Source organism: Protopterus annectens, chromosome 3.part1, assembly GCF_019279795.1.
Source record: "Protopterus annectens isolate FY-2018-M chromosome 3.part1, PAN1.0, whole genome shotgun sequence".
Taxonomy (NCBI): Eukaryota; Metazoa; Chordata; order Ceratodontiformes; family Protopteridae; genus Protopterus; species Protopterus annectens.
Window position 1 is genome coordinate 1,723,653,743 of NC_056732.1, and position 16,191 is coordinate 1,723,669,933.

Here is a 16,191-nt window from a genome sequence, read left to right on the forward strand (position 1 = left end):
TTTCTGTGTTTATAGCTATCCAGAACCTGTTGTGGTAGAGGGAAGTCCTACTGCTTACCAGTGGGAGTGGTGAGCAGTGTACTGCCTGTCTAACACTAGAGGAGTGGTTTCCAGCTCTGAAATTGTAATTTTAGCCATTTTGGGCTGATTTCTATCCCTTTCAACTTTCTGGCTTAAAAAATGCACGTTTGCGCATTTTTCGCATTGTGCAGCACTGCGGGGCTACTGTTAAACTATTCCAGGTGCTAGAAAGTCTGCTCTTCAAATTTTCCCTTAGAATTAGCTGGTTTCTTAGTAGTAGCACAAAAATCTGAACCCCTGTAACTAGCACTTACTCTAGAACCTGCTGAAAAGCACTAGGAAGCCTGAAACTGATACAAGCACTCAACTCTCCTTATTAATAAGGAGAAATTAATCGTAGGCACTAAACAGCATACAATTGCAAAGTACCTTGCAAAGGTAAGGGAAAACAGCTCTTGTACTTTACAAAAAAGCACCTAAACAGGCATGTCCAAGGGTCAGCTTCCGGTGATTTCTCCTATCTGCCTGGTGAATCTGGGCATACTGGGGCAATGCTGTAACTGCCTCACATACACAGACAACCCTCTCCTCCTAATACCCAACACTACAACCTGCAAGAGATGCACTTACTTAGCCAAAATGGAAGCAAAGCTCTCTCCAGCCAAGACTGTGCTAGACAGTTAAGAGGAGAAGGTTAACAACTGCACTACACCTCAAGCAACACATAGCCCTTCAAAACCCACACCATCAACACCCACACATAGCAGCACTAAACCCACATATGCAGAGGCCCTTAACATTAACCTGCCCAAGCAACAAGGATCTCCGAAGCTGAAACACAAACACTAGTCACAACCTAAGTGACACATAGCTCACAACACCAGTGTGCCACCCAACAACAGCCCCTAAGGCAAGACAACATACCCAAAACTTTAGTCATAGGTGACTCTAAAGTCAGGCATACTGATGTCCGACTCACCAGGCTGAACAAGGAGAAAATTACAGTCAGCTGCCTGTCGGGTGCCAGGATCCACCACATAATGCATGCACTCAAGTCACTCCACAACAAGTACAAATACGACTCTGTCATTGTCCAGGTTGGAGTGAATTACTTGAGACATACCTCCCTGGACTACATGAAAAGAGACATGGAAGAGCTCTCGGATCATGTGGCCCAGGCAGGTATGACCCTAGCCCTGAGTAGCATCCTGCCTTCACCCATAATGATACCACAGTATAAGGACAAAATGATTAACTTATTGGCTAAGCTTCTGGTGTCATTCAAAGGGGATCCAGTATCTGTCTGCCTGGGACGACATGATCGACAAACCACAATGCTTTGCCAGAGATGGTCTGCAGCTGTCACCCCTGGGATTCAGGTTACTGGCTAAAGCTCTTGCCACCCCTATAGTGCCTTTTTTAGGCAAGGTTCAAAGGAAAAAATCACCACCATAACAGATACAAGCATGCAAAATCTGAAGGTAATGCTACTGCTAGAAGTCTAAACCTCAAAATGCACTCTCTCAAGGCACTCCTAAAAATGGAGAACATTGATATCTGTGCAGTAACTGAGACCTGATTCAAGGCTCCAGAGAGCACCCCTGCAATACCAGGCTACAACTCCTACCACACCTTTTGGCCAGAAAACCAAGGCTGAAACACCAAATGTGGAGGAGTGTCCATATTCACCAAGGATATTCACACCTCCAGGCTAGTTGCCCAGCACAATGCATCTGAAATTCTCCAAGTGCAACTAACACTAGGTAAGACTGCAATCCAAATTGTAGCTTGCTACAGATCTCCCACCATGCCCCAAGATCCTCACTACAACTTTCTAAACATACTAGAAAATATTATGATGCAATCAAACACCCTAATACTGGGTGATTTCAACTAATGGCTCACAAGGGCAGTTATCTTAGTACTAATCTATGAACCTATGAATCTATGAACCTATACTCTGCCATTAACTGGGAAAACTACTCGGGTACCAACACCTTTTCCCAATAGTTCTTGGAATTCATAAATGCCAATGCCCTGGATCAACTAATCCATTGTCCCACCAGGGCCTCCAAAATTCTAGACCTGGTCATTACCTGCATGGGAGATAGATGCTCCATACCAGTGGTCACCCCCTCATTGGTCAAGTCTGACCATAAGCATATCACCCTTGACATCCACATTCCACCCCCACCCCCCCCCCCCAGTAAGGAAACCTCCGTAAAAAATTTCTCCAAAGCCAACGTCATGCTACTCAAGTCAGAAGTAACAAACTTCATGACACCCATGCAGATGGGAGCTGAAAATTCGACTGCTGAATCCTACACTAAGGTACTGTACGAGCACATCCACTTGTGCATGAATCATGCCATCCCAAATAGAATTACAATGCTCTTCTCCAAAAAATGGAAGCCAATCTGGTGGTCCCCTGCCATAAACAAGCTATACAACATAAGAAAGAAACTGTTGCAGAAAAGAGGAAAATCCCAGGATGCAAAACACTCCCTTACCAGCCTCAGTAAGAAGCTGAGATCCCTCATAAAATCCTCCAAAGGTAGTTACAAAAATAAAATTGCCAAAGATTCCAAAGACAACCACAAGGCATTCTATAGTTATGTCAAGAATCTAAATGGCAATGCTCAGACATGCTCTGAGCTACAACAGAATGGCATTAAATATACTGATCCCAAGGATATTGCCAATATCCTGGCAGATCGATTTAGTGCCAACTTCACCCCCCCACCCCCTAAAGGGCTCATCTCAATACCAAACGTTTGCCAAATTCCGGTAATCATGGCCACACAGGTAGAAACCACACTCTCCAAAGCTAAGAATACAGCATCCATGGGACCAGATGACATCCTGGGCTGTGTACTACATGAACTACAAAATGAACTGGCACCTCATCTAAGTGTCATATTTAATCATACTCTCACCTCAGGCTTCGTGCCCACTGAGTAGTGCACAGCTACAGTTATCCCACTCCACAAGGGGGGATCCACCTTGAATCCCGGGAACTACTGTCCCATCAGTCTGATGAGCCTGATCTGCAAGGGCAAGGAATGCATTATCATGGAACTTATAAACAAAGACATTGGCAACCTTCAAACACTGGACCCCACCCAGTTTGGGTTGTGAAGGGCTGATCTTGTCTCCCGAACCTGATTGACTTCTTTGAATCAGTTTCAGAGCTGTGGATAAGGGTAAAGAGATCCACACAGCCTATATGGACCTCACCAAGGCCTTCAACACCATCCCCCACTCTGGAATCATAGATAAACGTATTAAGCTGGGCATAAATCCCTACATCACTCGATGGGTTGCCAACTGACTTACTGACAGAAGCCACACTGTAAAAGTAGCTGGCTCCAAATCCAGCTCCAGACAAGTGACAAGTGGAGTACCTCAGGGTTCATTCCTGGGACCACTCTTGTTTGCCATCTACTTCTCTGAAGTACAGGCCAACACTAAGGGACTCTGGCTAACAAAGTTTGCAGATGACTGCAAACTGGGAGCCATTACTGAATCATCAAATGATGTGGATAGTCTACAAAAGGGCCTTACAAAAACAGATGCTTGTTGCTAGAGCCATGGGCTCAAGCTTAATGCCAATAAATGTATAGTTATCCCCTTTGGGAAAAAAACATGTACCCATGAATAACCACATAGGTGGCAGTACACTAAACACCAAAAGTTTGATGAGAGACTTAGGGACACAGGTGGACAGTGGTCTCACCTTCGATAACCACAACAGTCAGGAAATCCTTCTATGTGACAAACCTCATCACTAAGGGCTTTTCATCCAGAAAAAAGGAGGTCATTGTCCCACTGTACTTATCCCTCATTAGACCCATTTTAGAGTACAACGCCCCACATGGCATGTACCTCACAAGACATCTGCAACAGCTGGAAAGGCCACAGAAATACCTCACTAAAAGAATCCCAGGCCTAAAGCAGATTCCCTATGCTGACCATCTAAAAAAACTCCAGCTATGCTCTGTGGCATATCGTCTTCTCAGAGGCAATCTCTGCTTAGCATACAAGGCCATGTCAAACCCTGAGCTGCTGGACATGCTCCACTTAAAGAAATCCCAATCCCTCAGAGCCACACCCTCCAGGGATCTAAACCTTGTCATCACAATGAACAAAACATGCTGGAGGGATAGGATCCTGACCCAGAGACTCCCCATACTCTGGAACAGACTGCTCATATATGTCAAGCAGAGTGCCTCCTTGGCCCTCTTCAAAAGGAACCTTGATGATTGGATGGGAGATAGAAAATTCACCCTATGAATCACGCCAGGTGCCCTGCTAGACAGGGGTCCAGGGAAGTAAATATTGTGGGAAGAAATATCCAGGGAATTGTTATGGCTAGGCTTGTATAGGCCCTAGGGCCAATAGTCTAGTACCAACCTATGAACCTATGAACCTATATGCACTCCAGAGGCCAGTGTACGTAACAGTGGTATATGGCCCTGTATTATTGAGTCTGGGGGGATGCATCATACATAACCTAGGCTGTTACAAACTGTGGGGGTATCAGGGGTGTGCTGCCTTAAGGTATCTGGATGTACAGTACCATACATGTCACCTATCTTGACATTACTTACATAATGTGGGTTACTGCAGGCCTACTGCCTCCTGCCATGCAGACTGTTCTGTTTGCCAGTGTGCCTGTGATGGTGTCAGTTATGCCTAATTATGTAACAGTTACATCCAATTTGGTCAACTGAAGTCTTTACCACTTAGTGATTGTGTACAGAGTGTAGATAGAGGCTGCTGGACTATACTCCTGCATCACTTACTGTTGATTGTGTGGTATCCTGTGGCCCAGTCTCTCTTCACTATTGTACGATTTGAAGGGCTTGGCCTGAACAGCAACAGCTGTGGACCTTTCCAGTCTACTGTATTAGTATAACTATTTCACAGTTGCATTAATCTGTTGATATGGAGGTCAGTGTCTGAACCGCTATATGACATGGCGTATAAATTTGTAATAGTACACAAATAAAGGTATTCCATTTCTGCAAACCTGTGTCTGGTGTTTATCCTATGACCTCTCTATGGGTATATGTTACAGGCAACAAATGCCATTTGTGTGGGTGGCTCATCTAGTGTCCAGTTGTTAGGGTGTTAACTGTAGGCATAGTGGCTGTACCATATTGTGTGCGCCTACTACATAAGTATCTTGCTGTACATATCTCTGCATGTGTATGTGTAGTCACATGTATATCTATCTATCTATATATATATATATATATATATATATATATATATATATATATATATATATATATATATATATATATCATCATCTTCTTTTAGCTGTTCCAATTAGGGGTTGCCACAGCAGATCATCTGTTTCCATTTCTTCCTGTCCTCTGCATCTTGCTCTGTCATAACAAATACCTGCATGTCCTCTCTCACCATGCCCATAAACCTTATCTTAGGCCTTCCTCTTTTCCTCTTACCTGGCAGCTCCATCCTTAGCATCCTTTTCCCAGTATACCCAGCATCCCTCCTCAGCACATGTCCAAACCAACGCAATCTCGCCTCTCTTGCTTTGTCTCCAAACTGTCCAACCTGAGCTGACCCTCTAATATACTGATTCCTAATCCTGTCCATCCTAGTCACACCCAGTGCAAATCTTAACATCTTTAACTCTGCCACATCCAGCTCTGACTCCTGCCTTTTCGTCAATGCTACCGTCTCCAACCCATATAACATAGCTGGTCTCACTACCCTCTTGTAGACCTTCCCTTTCACTCTTATTGGTACCCGTCTGTCACAAATCACTCCTGATACTCTTCTCCACACACTCCACCCTGCCAGTACTCTTTTCTTCACCTCTCTTCCACACTCACCATTACTCTGAACTGTTGATCCCAAGTACTTAAACTCATCCACCTTTACCAACTCTACTCCCTGCATCCTCACCATTCCTCTACCCTCCCTCTCATTTACACACATATATTCTGCTTTAGCCCTGCTCACCTTCATTCCTCTCCTCTCTAAAGCATATCTCCACCTCTCCAGGGTCTCCTCAACCTGGTCCCTACTCTCACTATCTACATATATGTGTCTGTGTATATGTATCCTGGGGATGTTAATAGCTTCCACATTTTATATTTGCTATAGGAGCCAGACTGTACTGCATAATATGTTATCAATACCAGCCTGACATCATACAGGTGGGATGTAGTACTGTTAACATCTTGTGCCCATGTCGTGTCAGGTCCTGGGTATGGGATCTGCAAGACTTGGTAGTGTACTGCAGGGTGGATGTGTTTGGCTGTGGGGGGGTATGCCAATTCGTACAAGACGTATACTGTTTGGGGCCTCTCAACCCCATTGACAGTGCATGTGTACATATATGTTTCTGTTAATCTATCATTGCTATCTACAGATGAATGGCCAAATATACCTATATAGATATATATATATCTGCTTACAGATGTATAACTATGTCTGTATATACCTACATAGATATATATCTGCGTACATATTTGTAACTTGCTGTGTATATGTAGACATATAGGTGTAGACATAGATATGTGTCGATGTAGGCATTTGCATGTATATATGTTCATATATATTTATATATATGTATATATTTCTAAATATATATATATATATATATATATATATATATATATATATATATATATATATATATATATATATATATATATACACATATATAGATATGTTGTATCTGTTGAGATATTAATATATTTACACACATACATCTAAATGTTGGTATGCATTCTCTGTACTGTTGCATGACTGGGCTGGATGATATGTTTCTGCAAACATCAGATTTATGTATATCTGGCATGGCTTAGTGGTAAATCACTTTGTCTATGGTGTGCAGGGTCCTAGGTTCAAACCTTGCAGAGGCAGAACACAGGCCGTTGGATACAGAGTGATTAAGACACTTTAAAGCAGTTGTAAGTGTGTTTGGGTGAAGGTAAACACTTCTGGCTACAGTTTCTTATACTCAGTTAGCTTCTAAATTGCTTAACATGTGTAGGTATTGCTTACCCCCATGCAAACAGGCTTAAAAGTGCTAACCCCCATGCTAATTTCTTTGAAAGAAAAGAAAAAAGGGTTGATAGGAAAGTGGTGAAAAAGGGGCACAAAGAGGGGAAAGACAGTAGGGAAAATAGCTAGGGATGTGCAGAAGGGGTGTAGGGAAGGTCCATAGCTGCCCATTTCTTCTACAGCAACAGCTGTGCATATACACTGAATTTGGAGGTAGATTTGGACACACAAACCCCTGGGAGAGGAGTGAGGACAACAATAATAAGTTGTGATGCCGGTTAGACCAGATTACATATGTCCTGTAGACACGTGTGTGAAATGGACAGCTATGTATGAAGCGTGAATTTTTTTTTGTGGGAACAGACTGCCCTTTTTCTTTTTTTCCAGGTGAGAGTGAGATGTTGGGGAGGGGTATTAGGTATATTTGGGGAGGTAGGTTGGGTAGGTTAACAGACAAGGCAAGACACATACAGGGGCAGTATATGACACATGTGGGGGGTAAACACCTTTTTGAGGAGGGGTATTGGGATATCGGAAGCCCACAAGCCCCCTAGTGGTAACAGTGGGACTGAGGTCCCCACCCATGGGCAGTCACCACTACACCTTCACAGCCCTGAAGATGGCTGTGCTGGGGGCTGAGCTACAGAGCCAGGCTGACTCTCTAATTGTGACATGCGGCCCTCGAGCTGCCATTGAAGATCACTGACCTACTATGTACCACGACCCCGACCTGGTGATAGCTGACAGGTGCTTGTCCACACCCACTACCGGGGGGGGTGCAAGCCTCATCCCCTGAGGTGGTTTCACCCAAAGCTGGTGCAGGACCAATGGACAGGGAGGTCCGGGGTTGGGCCCCAGACATGCTGGTGCCTGCTGCCTCGGCCAGCTGAGGTGGGACAGGTGGTTCTGCTGCAACTGGCCTTCCCAAGCATGCTATAGTGTTTAGATTTCAACATCATATATGGGTTAGTAATAGATAACACATTCCAGGGTTAGGTATAATAGCATGCATAGATATTACCATTAACCCAGACACCAGATACGGAACAGTTGCATAGCAAATAAAACACATGCATATATGGGACCACAGTGGTAATAAGAACAGCATGCAGGTACTTTGATGGCACCATGCCAACAATGTTGGAATAATTCAATATGGCACATGCACGGGAACCATTAAAATATTTATCAAACAATTGGACATTATCAGAGTCAGTACATACCAGTTTGGGTGGGTATATTGATTATTGTTGGAGATAAGGTGGGGGTAGAGAAAGATGTCAATTAACAAGTAGTATATTCCTGTACTCCACATTGCTTTTCTAGTCATTGCTGTTATATGTACCTTACAAGTCTTACTACACTACCCTATAGACATATTGGACACTGATATGGCTGTCAACATCATTACACATGAACCGGTTTTACCTGCAGTATACACCTCTTACCTGGTATACCTGTGGAGGGAATGTTTCTTAACACTGACTAACAGTTTATACACATACGCCTGGATTCTGGGTTGATGTTTAGAACTATGCTATCCAACACTTTCTGCACAGACTCTGGCTATGTGTTGACCACATGCTGGTGTGCCTAGACATATCTAGAATATTGCCCTCTTCCACCTTTAGTGACCTGATACACACATATACATGCTTTCCTACACAGTTATATTATGTAGCACAGTGTGGGTAACAGTGACCAGTGATACCTTATTATTCAGAGAAACTGCAACACTCACAATCCCCTACAATACCAGGGTGGACGGTACCAGTACAGGTTATATTGGTCTATATTTCTCAGCACAGTGTTCGTATCCAACGTACCTATGGGAGGAATGTTTGTTAGCACTACCTGACTGTTGCCACACAAGGTTCCAGATTATACATTAGTATTATGCACATATATCTCACTCTGTTACTGTACACATTCTGGTCACAGCTTGACAAAATGGGAGTGCAGATAGGACATACTTGAAATATTACTCTCCTTACAGTTTTGGGGGTTGCTACAGTGACAGATGTGTTCTCATGATGGTTGACAATCACTTGTATTCCCTGTTTGCTGGCTACACATCTGGGATCATCCCACAGACTTACCAGGGTGACAGGGTGACAGGCAGCAGATATGGGCACATATACTGGACATTCTGATCTCATGTGTACAGTTATGGGGTATGAATCTGTATACAGTATGATTCCACTCCCAGGATTCAGATCATGGCTGTGTCTGCTACAACTTAAGCACTGTCCATTACAGTTGTGTCTGCTATACTGATATTGCTGTATATCTCCAATCTGCTTTCTGTCTTATTAATCCCCTGTGCTTATGCATTCTGACCTTGTATAACAACACTCTTATACAGATTTCCTAGGCAGTTATATGTTGTAGGACAGTGTGGGTGACAGTGATGTGTAATACCTCATTATTCAGAGCATCTGCATATCATTCTTGTATTTCTGGGCACAGTGTTGGTACCTGACATACCTGTGGAAGGAATGTTTATTAGCACTGCCTGAATGTTCCCACACACAGTACCAGGTTTCACATTACTATTATCCACATACATCTCACTCTGTTACTGTACACACTCTGGCCACAGCTTAACAAGTTGGGGTGTAAATGGGACATACGTGGCTCTTAGTCACATAAAGTATTGGGGAGTTGCTAGTGTGCCAGGTTTGTTGTCATGGATGTGTGTCAATCAGTTGTATTTCCTGTTTGCTGCCTATACATCTGGGATCATCCCACTGATTTCCCAGGGGGACAGGTTGATAGGCAATAGATATGGGCCACTTTAATAGACATTCTGGACATATCTGTACAGTTGTGAGTTATGATTCTGTATGCAGACTACTACTACTGGCAGGATTCGAGCCGTGGCTGTGTGTGCTACAAAAACAACAGTTCACATCTAAACTGCATATGCTATGCAGTTTTTGTTGCCTGCATTTTCCCTGTTTACTGTCTGTGTCTCTCAGTTGTACTAAATGGTCTCTGGGGATTACACCTGTCATATACAGACATTCCTACACATTTAATTTATGATGCATGGTGTGGGTAACAGTGCTTAATACTACAGTACTATTAAATTATTGCAAATATGCATTACCATATGTTACCAGAATTTACACATGCAGTCAGGCAGTTAGACTTGTTTTGTCAGGATATTACACTTTTATTGCTATACAAACAATATGAGACTCTTCCTGCCATATTCTCTAATGTATGCAGTACTTGCCTTGAACAATACAGGTTTTATACTAGCAATTAATTTACTACTACTTTTATTTTTATTTCCTATGACAGTAAAAGCATGAGTATTACTGACCTACCTCACATCGCAACCATGCAGGTGGCAGATGTGGGTCTCCTGGTTCGCGGCCCGCTCCATTGCAGCTGTGGGGGAACATAAGAGGAATATTTAGCCATACCTATCCATGATATACCTGAGCTGGCACTTATTACACACATACTGGGGTGATACTTACACATGTCTGGAACATCCCCTGATACTCTAGCCTCTTGGAGCCACTCCTTCAAGAGGTCCCCCTTCCACTGCTTCAGGCCGACATAGTAGTGACTGACCTGCTCACCAGTTCGGGGTATGCCAGTGGCACTGGTGAGGTCACAGGCGAGACAGTCCCAGGCCTCTGCCTTATATTGGGAGCCCGGGTACTGGCCCTGCAGCAGTCTCTGTGCACAGTCTTTAACTAGGAGTCCTGCCATGACCTTGCACTCCTGGATGCACCAGCACTGCACCTGGAAGCGCACTCCTTCTCCCCTTACTGCTATAGTGCCTGCAAGTAGAAGCTACAACCAGTTGTGAGATGTAGTCCCGCCTCTTAGGTTTAAGTAGGGTCGATTTCCCACACTTTTCCATGATTGGCCAGTTTTGAAAAGGCTAAGCTACGGGCAAACCTGCTTACCTAAGGTTGTCATTGTTTAAAGGGGTATACCACTGGGCGCAAAGAGTTAGCTGGTCTACACATTGCTCACACCTCCTAAGCTGGCCTGTTCAATGCTTAGCATTGCTTACATTAGACCTTCATTATAATGCCTTTTTGGCATTGTGTTATTATTCATTACACCTTATATGTATGCCTGGTATTCCTGATTGATGTGTACATAGACTCTGTGAGGTCCTTGTATTTTATTGGGGACTTCAACACTCTATTACAATTACACCTTACTTTTGGGCTCACTGCTGTACTCCAGTTCAGATATATATGTTATGTAGTGGGTTATGGCACATATGACTGTATACTGATGCCTTTCACATGTTCTGTTTGGTTATACTATGGTGAGGACATGTTTACTACTACCTCATTCTTCTGTACTTCTGTGATGGCTTGGTGGATAACTACTGGGACTATGGCATATAGGGTCCTGGGTTCAAGACCTGCATGTCTGTTTATTTTGTTGATGGGCTGAGCAAGGACCATTGGATACAGAGTGATTATAGCACTTTTGAGCAGTTGTAAGTGGATTTGCGTGATGGTAAGTAAGCACTGCTAACCTGACATTACATCTGCTTACAGAGAGTTAGCTTTAGAATTGCTTAGCCAGTGTAGGCATTGCTTACCGCTGCACAAATGGGCTTACACCCACTAACTAGTGCTTAATTATGCTTACTACTGCTTATTTATGCTTAGACATGCTTACTAGTGCCTTATTCATTATGATACTGACACCTCACATGTGCATTTACTGCAGTACTCCAGTTCAGAAATATATGTTATTTAGTGGGTTATGCAACATAAATATTGGTCATAACATGCTTTGCCATGTAAAATAGAATGTGCTAAAGTGAGACTCAAACCACAAATGCCTGCTTGTTAGACAAATGTTCTGCCCACTACACTATTGTTGTGCTGCTTCATTTGCATATATCTTCCTTGTTATCCTCTTCAGCCTTTTAAGCTGCTTTAACTGTAGCTAAGTGATGGGCACATCCGCGCACTTGCAGTTAGCTTCAATTGGATATTTAAAAAAAAAATAGATTTTCTTCATTTTATTATTACATTCTGTTGCTGTTATACACAAGGGGGACTGTCCATGGGGATATGTGGACACCTGTGGGCAGTCTCGCTCATTGCATACCCCTTTCTACTGTTCTACATTGCAGGGGCATGTTTATTCTGAGAGCTCTGTTCTCAGACACGCCCCCTGCACTCTTACATGCTCTGTGTAAGCCTAGGAGCTCGGGCAGCATGCCTCATTAATATGCATGGCGCATTGCAGTCCTGCTCCTAAACGGTCACTTCCGTGCAGGACTAAGCTAGTCCTGCACGAAAGTTTAGTAAATCCGGGGGAACATCTGAAGTAAGGGTTAGGCTATGACCTTACACATGACCACTGTCACAGAGGCAGTTAGCAAAAGAAGAAGTTCTAAAGATGATCAAATTACAAGTATTACAAGAGCCACAGAGTGAATGCAGAAGTCCTAGATTTCTAGTTCCTAAACATGATAGAAGTATAGTTATGTAACTAGTTTAGAAAAACTGAATACCATTTCAAAGTTTGATTGCTATTTTCTGCCCAGAACTGATGAGCTGATAAATAAGCTAGGAAAGGCAAGACACTTAACTACATTAAACGTAACAAAGAGGTATTGACAGACACTAGTTTCCCTCTCTGCCAAAAAATAAAAAGCCTTTGCAACTCTGATGGTTTGTTTCAGTACAGATTTCTACAAACTGACCTACATGGTGCTCCACCCTCCTGTCAAAGATTGATGAACAAATTACTTAACCCTCACTCACAATATTCAGTGGCATAAATGGTGATACGATCATTCAGTCAGAGGACTGGAAATCCCACCAACCAAAAGACCAGACTATTTTAGAATCTACGAGGCAGGTAGGCTTAACTGTGAATGCTAAAATGAACAATTTGGGCATGGTGGGAATCTAACACTTGGGATCTCTCATAAGAAGAATGGTGGAAAAATTGCTACTGAAAAAATAGAAGTTATAAAAAGAGGTTTGTACCTTCCACTAAAACACGGGTAAAAACATTCTTTGGAGTAACTGGATACCAAAGGAAGTTTGTACCTAATATAGCAACTAGCAGCTATTCATCATCTTCTGAGAGATCTCACAAAAGGAAAGACCCCGATAATGGTTTCCAAAGTTAGATAGAGCACTGGGTGAAATAAAAGGACCATTATGCTCTGAGCCAGTATTAGTGAGTCCCAATTTTAACAAACAATTTACTTTTCATACAGATGTGTCAGAATTTGGATTCTGAGATATATTATTCCCAGGATACTTGAGGTGAAGGGCTCCCTGTGTCTTGCATTAGTCAGATGTTAAGCAATATTGAGAAAAGAAAGTTAGCCATTTGAAAGAAAACATTAGACAGCAAAGTGGACCTTTTATTCACCCAGAGTACTACTTAGCAAAATCATTAACTTAGTGAAAGATCAAGCTATGCTGAAGTGTCAAAATAAACAACTAGCAAGACAAAGTTATGGCATAAGGCACTCTCCCTCCAACCATTCTGATGCACTGTTACTCAGACCAGGGCTAGGAGGCACTGTCCCACCAACCATTCCAGTAAACTATTACTCAGGTCAGGGCTAGCTGATGAGAAAACTGACTGTCTGCCAAGATCATATATCTCATAGCTGTAAGTTTGCAGTCAACATTTTTGTTCTGGAAGGTTGTTAGTTTTGAAATTATAAACATAAGTATGGATGGCATCTTAAAAGCAAATATGAGGAACACACCTCTAAGTGTGTCTCCTATCTATCACATCCTCATGCTAATGCACAGGGCATTAGCTAGTACAAAGAGAAATCAGCAACCAATTCATTGCTGCACAGCAATCTGTTGTCTAAAGAAATCAGCACTCGATTCATTGGTGTAAAGCAATCTGTTGTCTAAAGAAATTAGCAACCAATTCAATGGTGTACAGCAATCTGTTGTCTAAAGAAATCAGCAACCAATTCATCTTTGTACAGCAATCTTCTGTCGAAAGAAATCAGCAACCAATTCATCTGTGTACAGCAATCTGCTGTCCGAAGAAATCAGCAACCAATTCATCTGTGTACAGCAATCTGTTGTTTAAAGAAATAAGCAACCAGTTCAATGGTGTACCATAATCTGTCTAAAGAAATCAGCAACCAATTCATTGGTGTATAGCAATCTACTGTCTAAACAAATCAGCACCAATTCAATGGTGTACAGCAATCTGCTGTCTAAAGAAATCAGCAACCAATTCATTGGTGTACAGCAATCTGCTGTCTAAAGAAATCAGCAACCAGTTCATTGGTGTACAGCAATCTACTGTCTAAAGAAATCAGCAACCAATTCATTGGTGTATAGCAATCTGCTGTCTAAATAACTAAACTCAGAAAGTTGGCTCCTCAGCCAGAGATTCACTGTGGGTCAGGGCAGGGGCTGTTACCAAAGACTCAGGATATTCTGGATTGTTTGGTCCAGTTAGGTTGCTTTGTAGCTATTGCCTGAGGCATGCCCAGGCAAATATTTTTGGTGAGGCTGTAGGGATGGCCTGGCAAGGAATTCAGCGGTGGACTTTTTTTGCAGTCTACTGTTGAAAGAGATTGTCTGGGACTGACTCAGAGTTCTGGAATTTCCTCCATAAACTGTAAATCTTGCTCTAGGAAACTATAAGTACTGTAAATATGTCTAAAGAATTAACAGTGCAAAGCTGACTAGGCATTTGTTTCTCCATATGAATAAAGCTGTTTTGTTCACATACTTCTACCTCCAGATCTTTTAAGGCCTATAAATATATGACTAATGATGTATGTGTGTGTATATGTCTGTACGTATATATATATATATATATATATATATATATATATCTATATATATAGATATATATGAATTCTGTTTCATCAGATGCAAGATTGACATCCCTAAAGTCAATGTTAAAATGTCAAAAAAATGGAACATTGACTGGAATTGCGCATGCTACAAGGATTAACCCCAGAATGTGCTAAACCAAAAACAAGCCTGCCAGTACCCTCATACCCCCTACTAATTATATGTATTAACTCCAAGATTGTACAATCCCGTTTCTGGTTACCATTCAATGAAGGGTTAGCAACTATAATATATATATATATATATATATATATATATATATATATATATATATATATATATATATATTGGTTACATGTTGACTCATCAAAATTACAGCTCAGCGGACTCCGATTTCCCAAGTCCATTTTCATGAAAGTGCATTTATCCAAAAATGTACTATCACAAAAAGTCACTGAATCAAAAAAATAAAAATTAAAAAATACACTAAATACATTTATGCAGGGACGCAAGCCCATCTGCACCCCCAAACCCCAACTACTAATATATACTAAATTCGAGATCACACTACAGTGGGGAAAAGGAATATTCCCTTATCCTTACTGTACCACACCCTACAGCAATAAGCTCCTCTCCCATGCACCACTGAGGAAACACCATACCTGCACCACCACAGGATCCCAGAATCAGCAACCTCTCTTTGCTGAAGTGATTGTCATGAAAGTGTACTTTTGCAAAAACGAACTCAGGAAATTGAAATTCACTGAACTGTAATTTTGATGGGTCAAAGTAGACCTATATATATATATATATATATATATATATATATATATATATATATATATATATATATATATATATATATATATATAAAATATAAATAATATATATATATATATATATATACATACACATATATGTGTGTGTGTGTGTGTGTGTGTGTGTGCGCGCACATATGTGTCTATATGTGTATGTGTGTCCCTATATAAATAGATAGAAATACATGTGTAGATGGATACAAACATCCACATGTATACAGACATATAACAATCTAAACAGCTTAAAAAGTAGATAGATTGGGAGGCATGGCTTGGATAGCAAGCTGAAATCAGCAGAGTTCTTGAGCTCTGCAGTCTTCTTTTTTTTTCCTGACAGGAATTTTTATTTAATTTCACCAACAAAGACCTGAAACTACTAAAATCAGACTCTGGAAGTCACAAGCTACAAGTTGGTGTAATTTTAAGCTAAAGTTTTCATATTTTTCTATCAAACCTTCGAATAGAAGGGACACTGAAACCACATTCACAAAGGAAGATGAGCAGATCCAAGT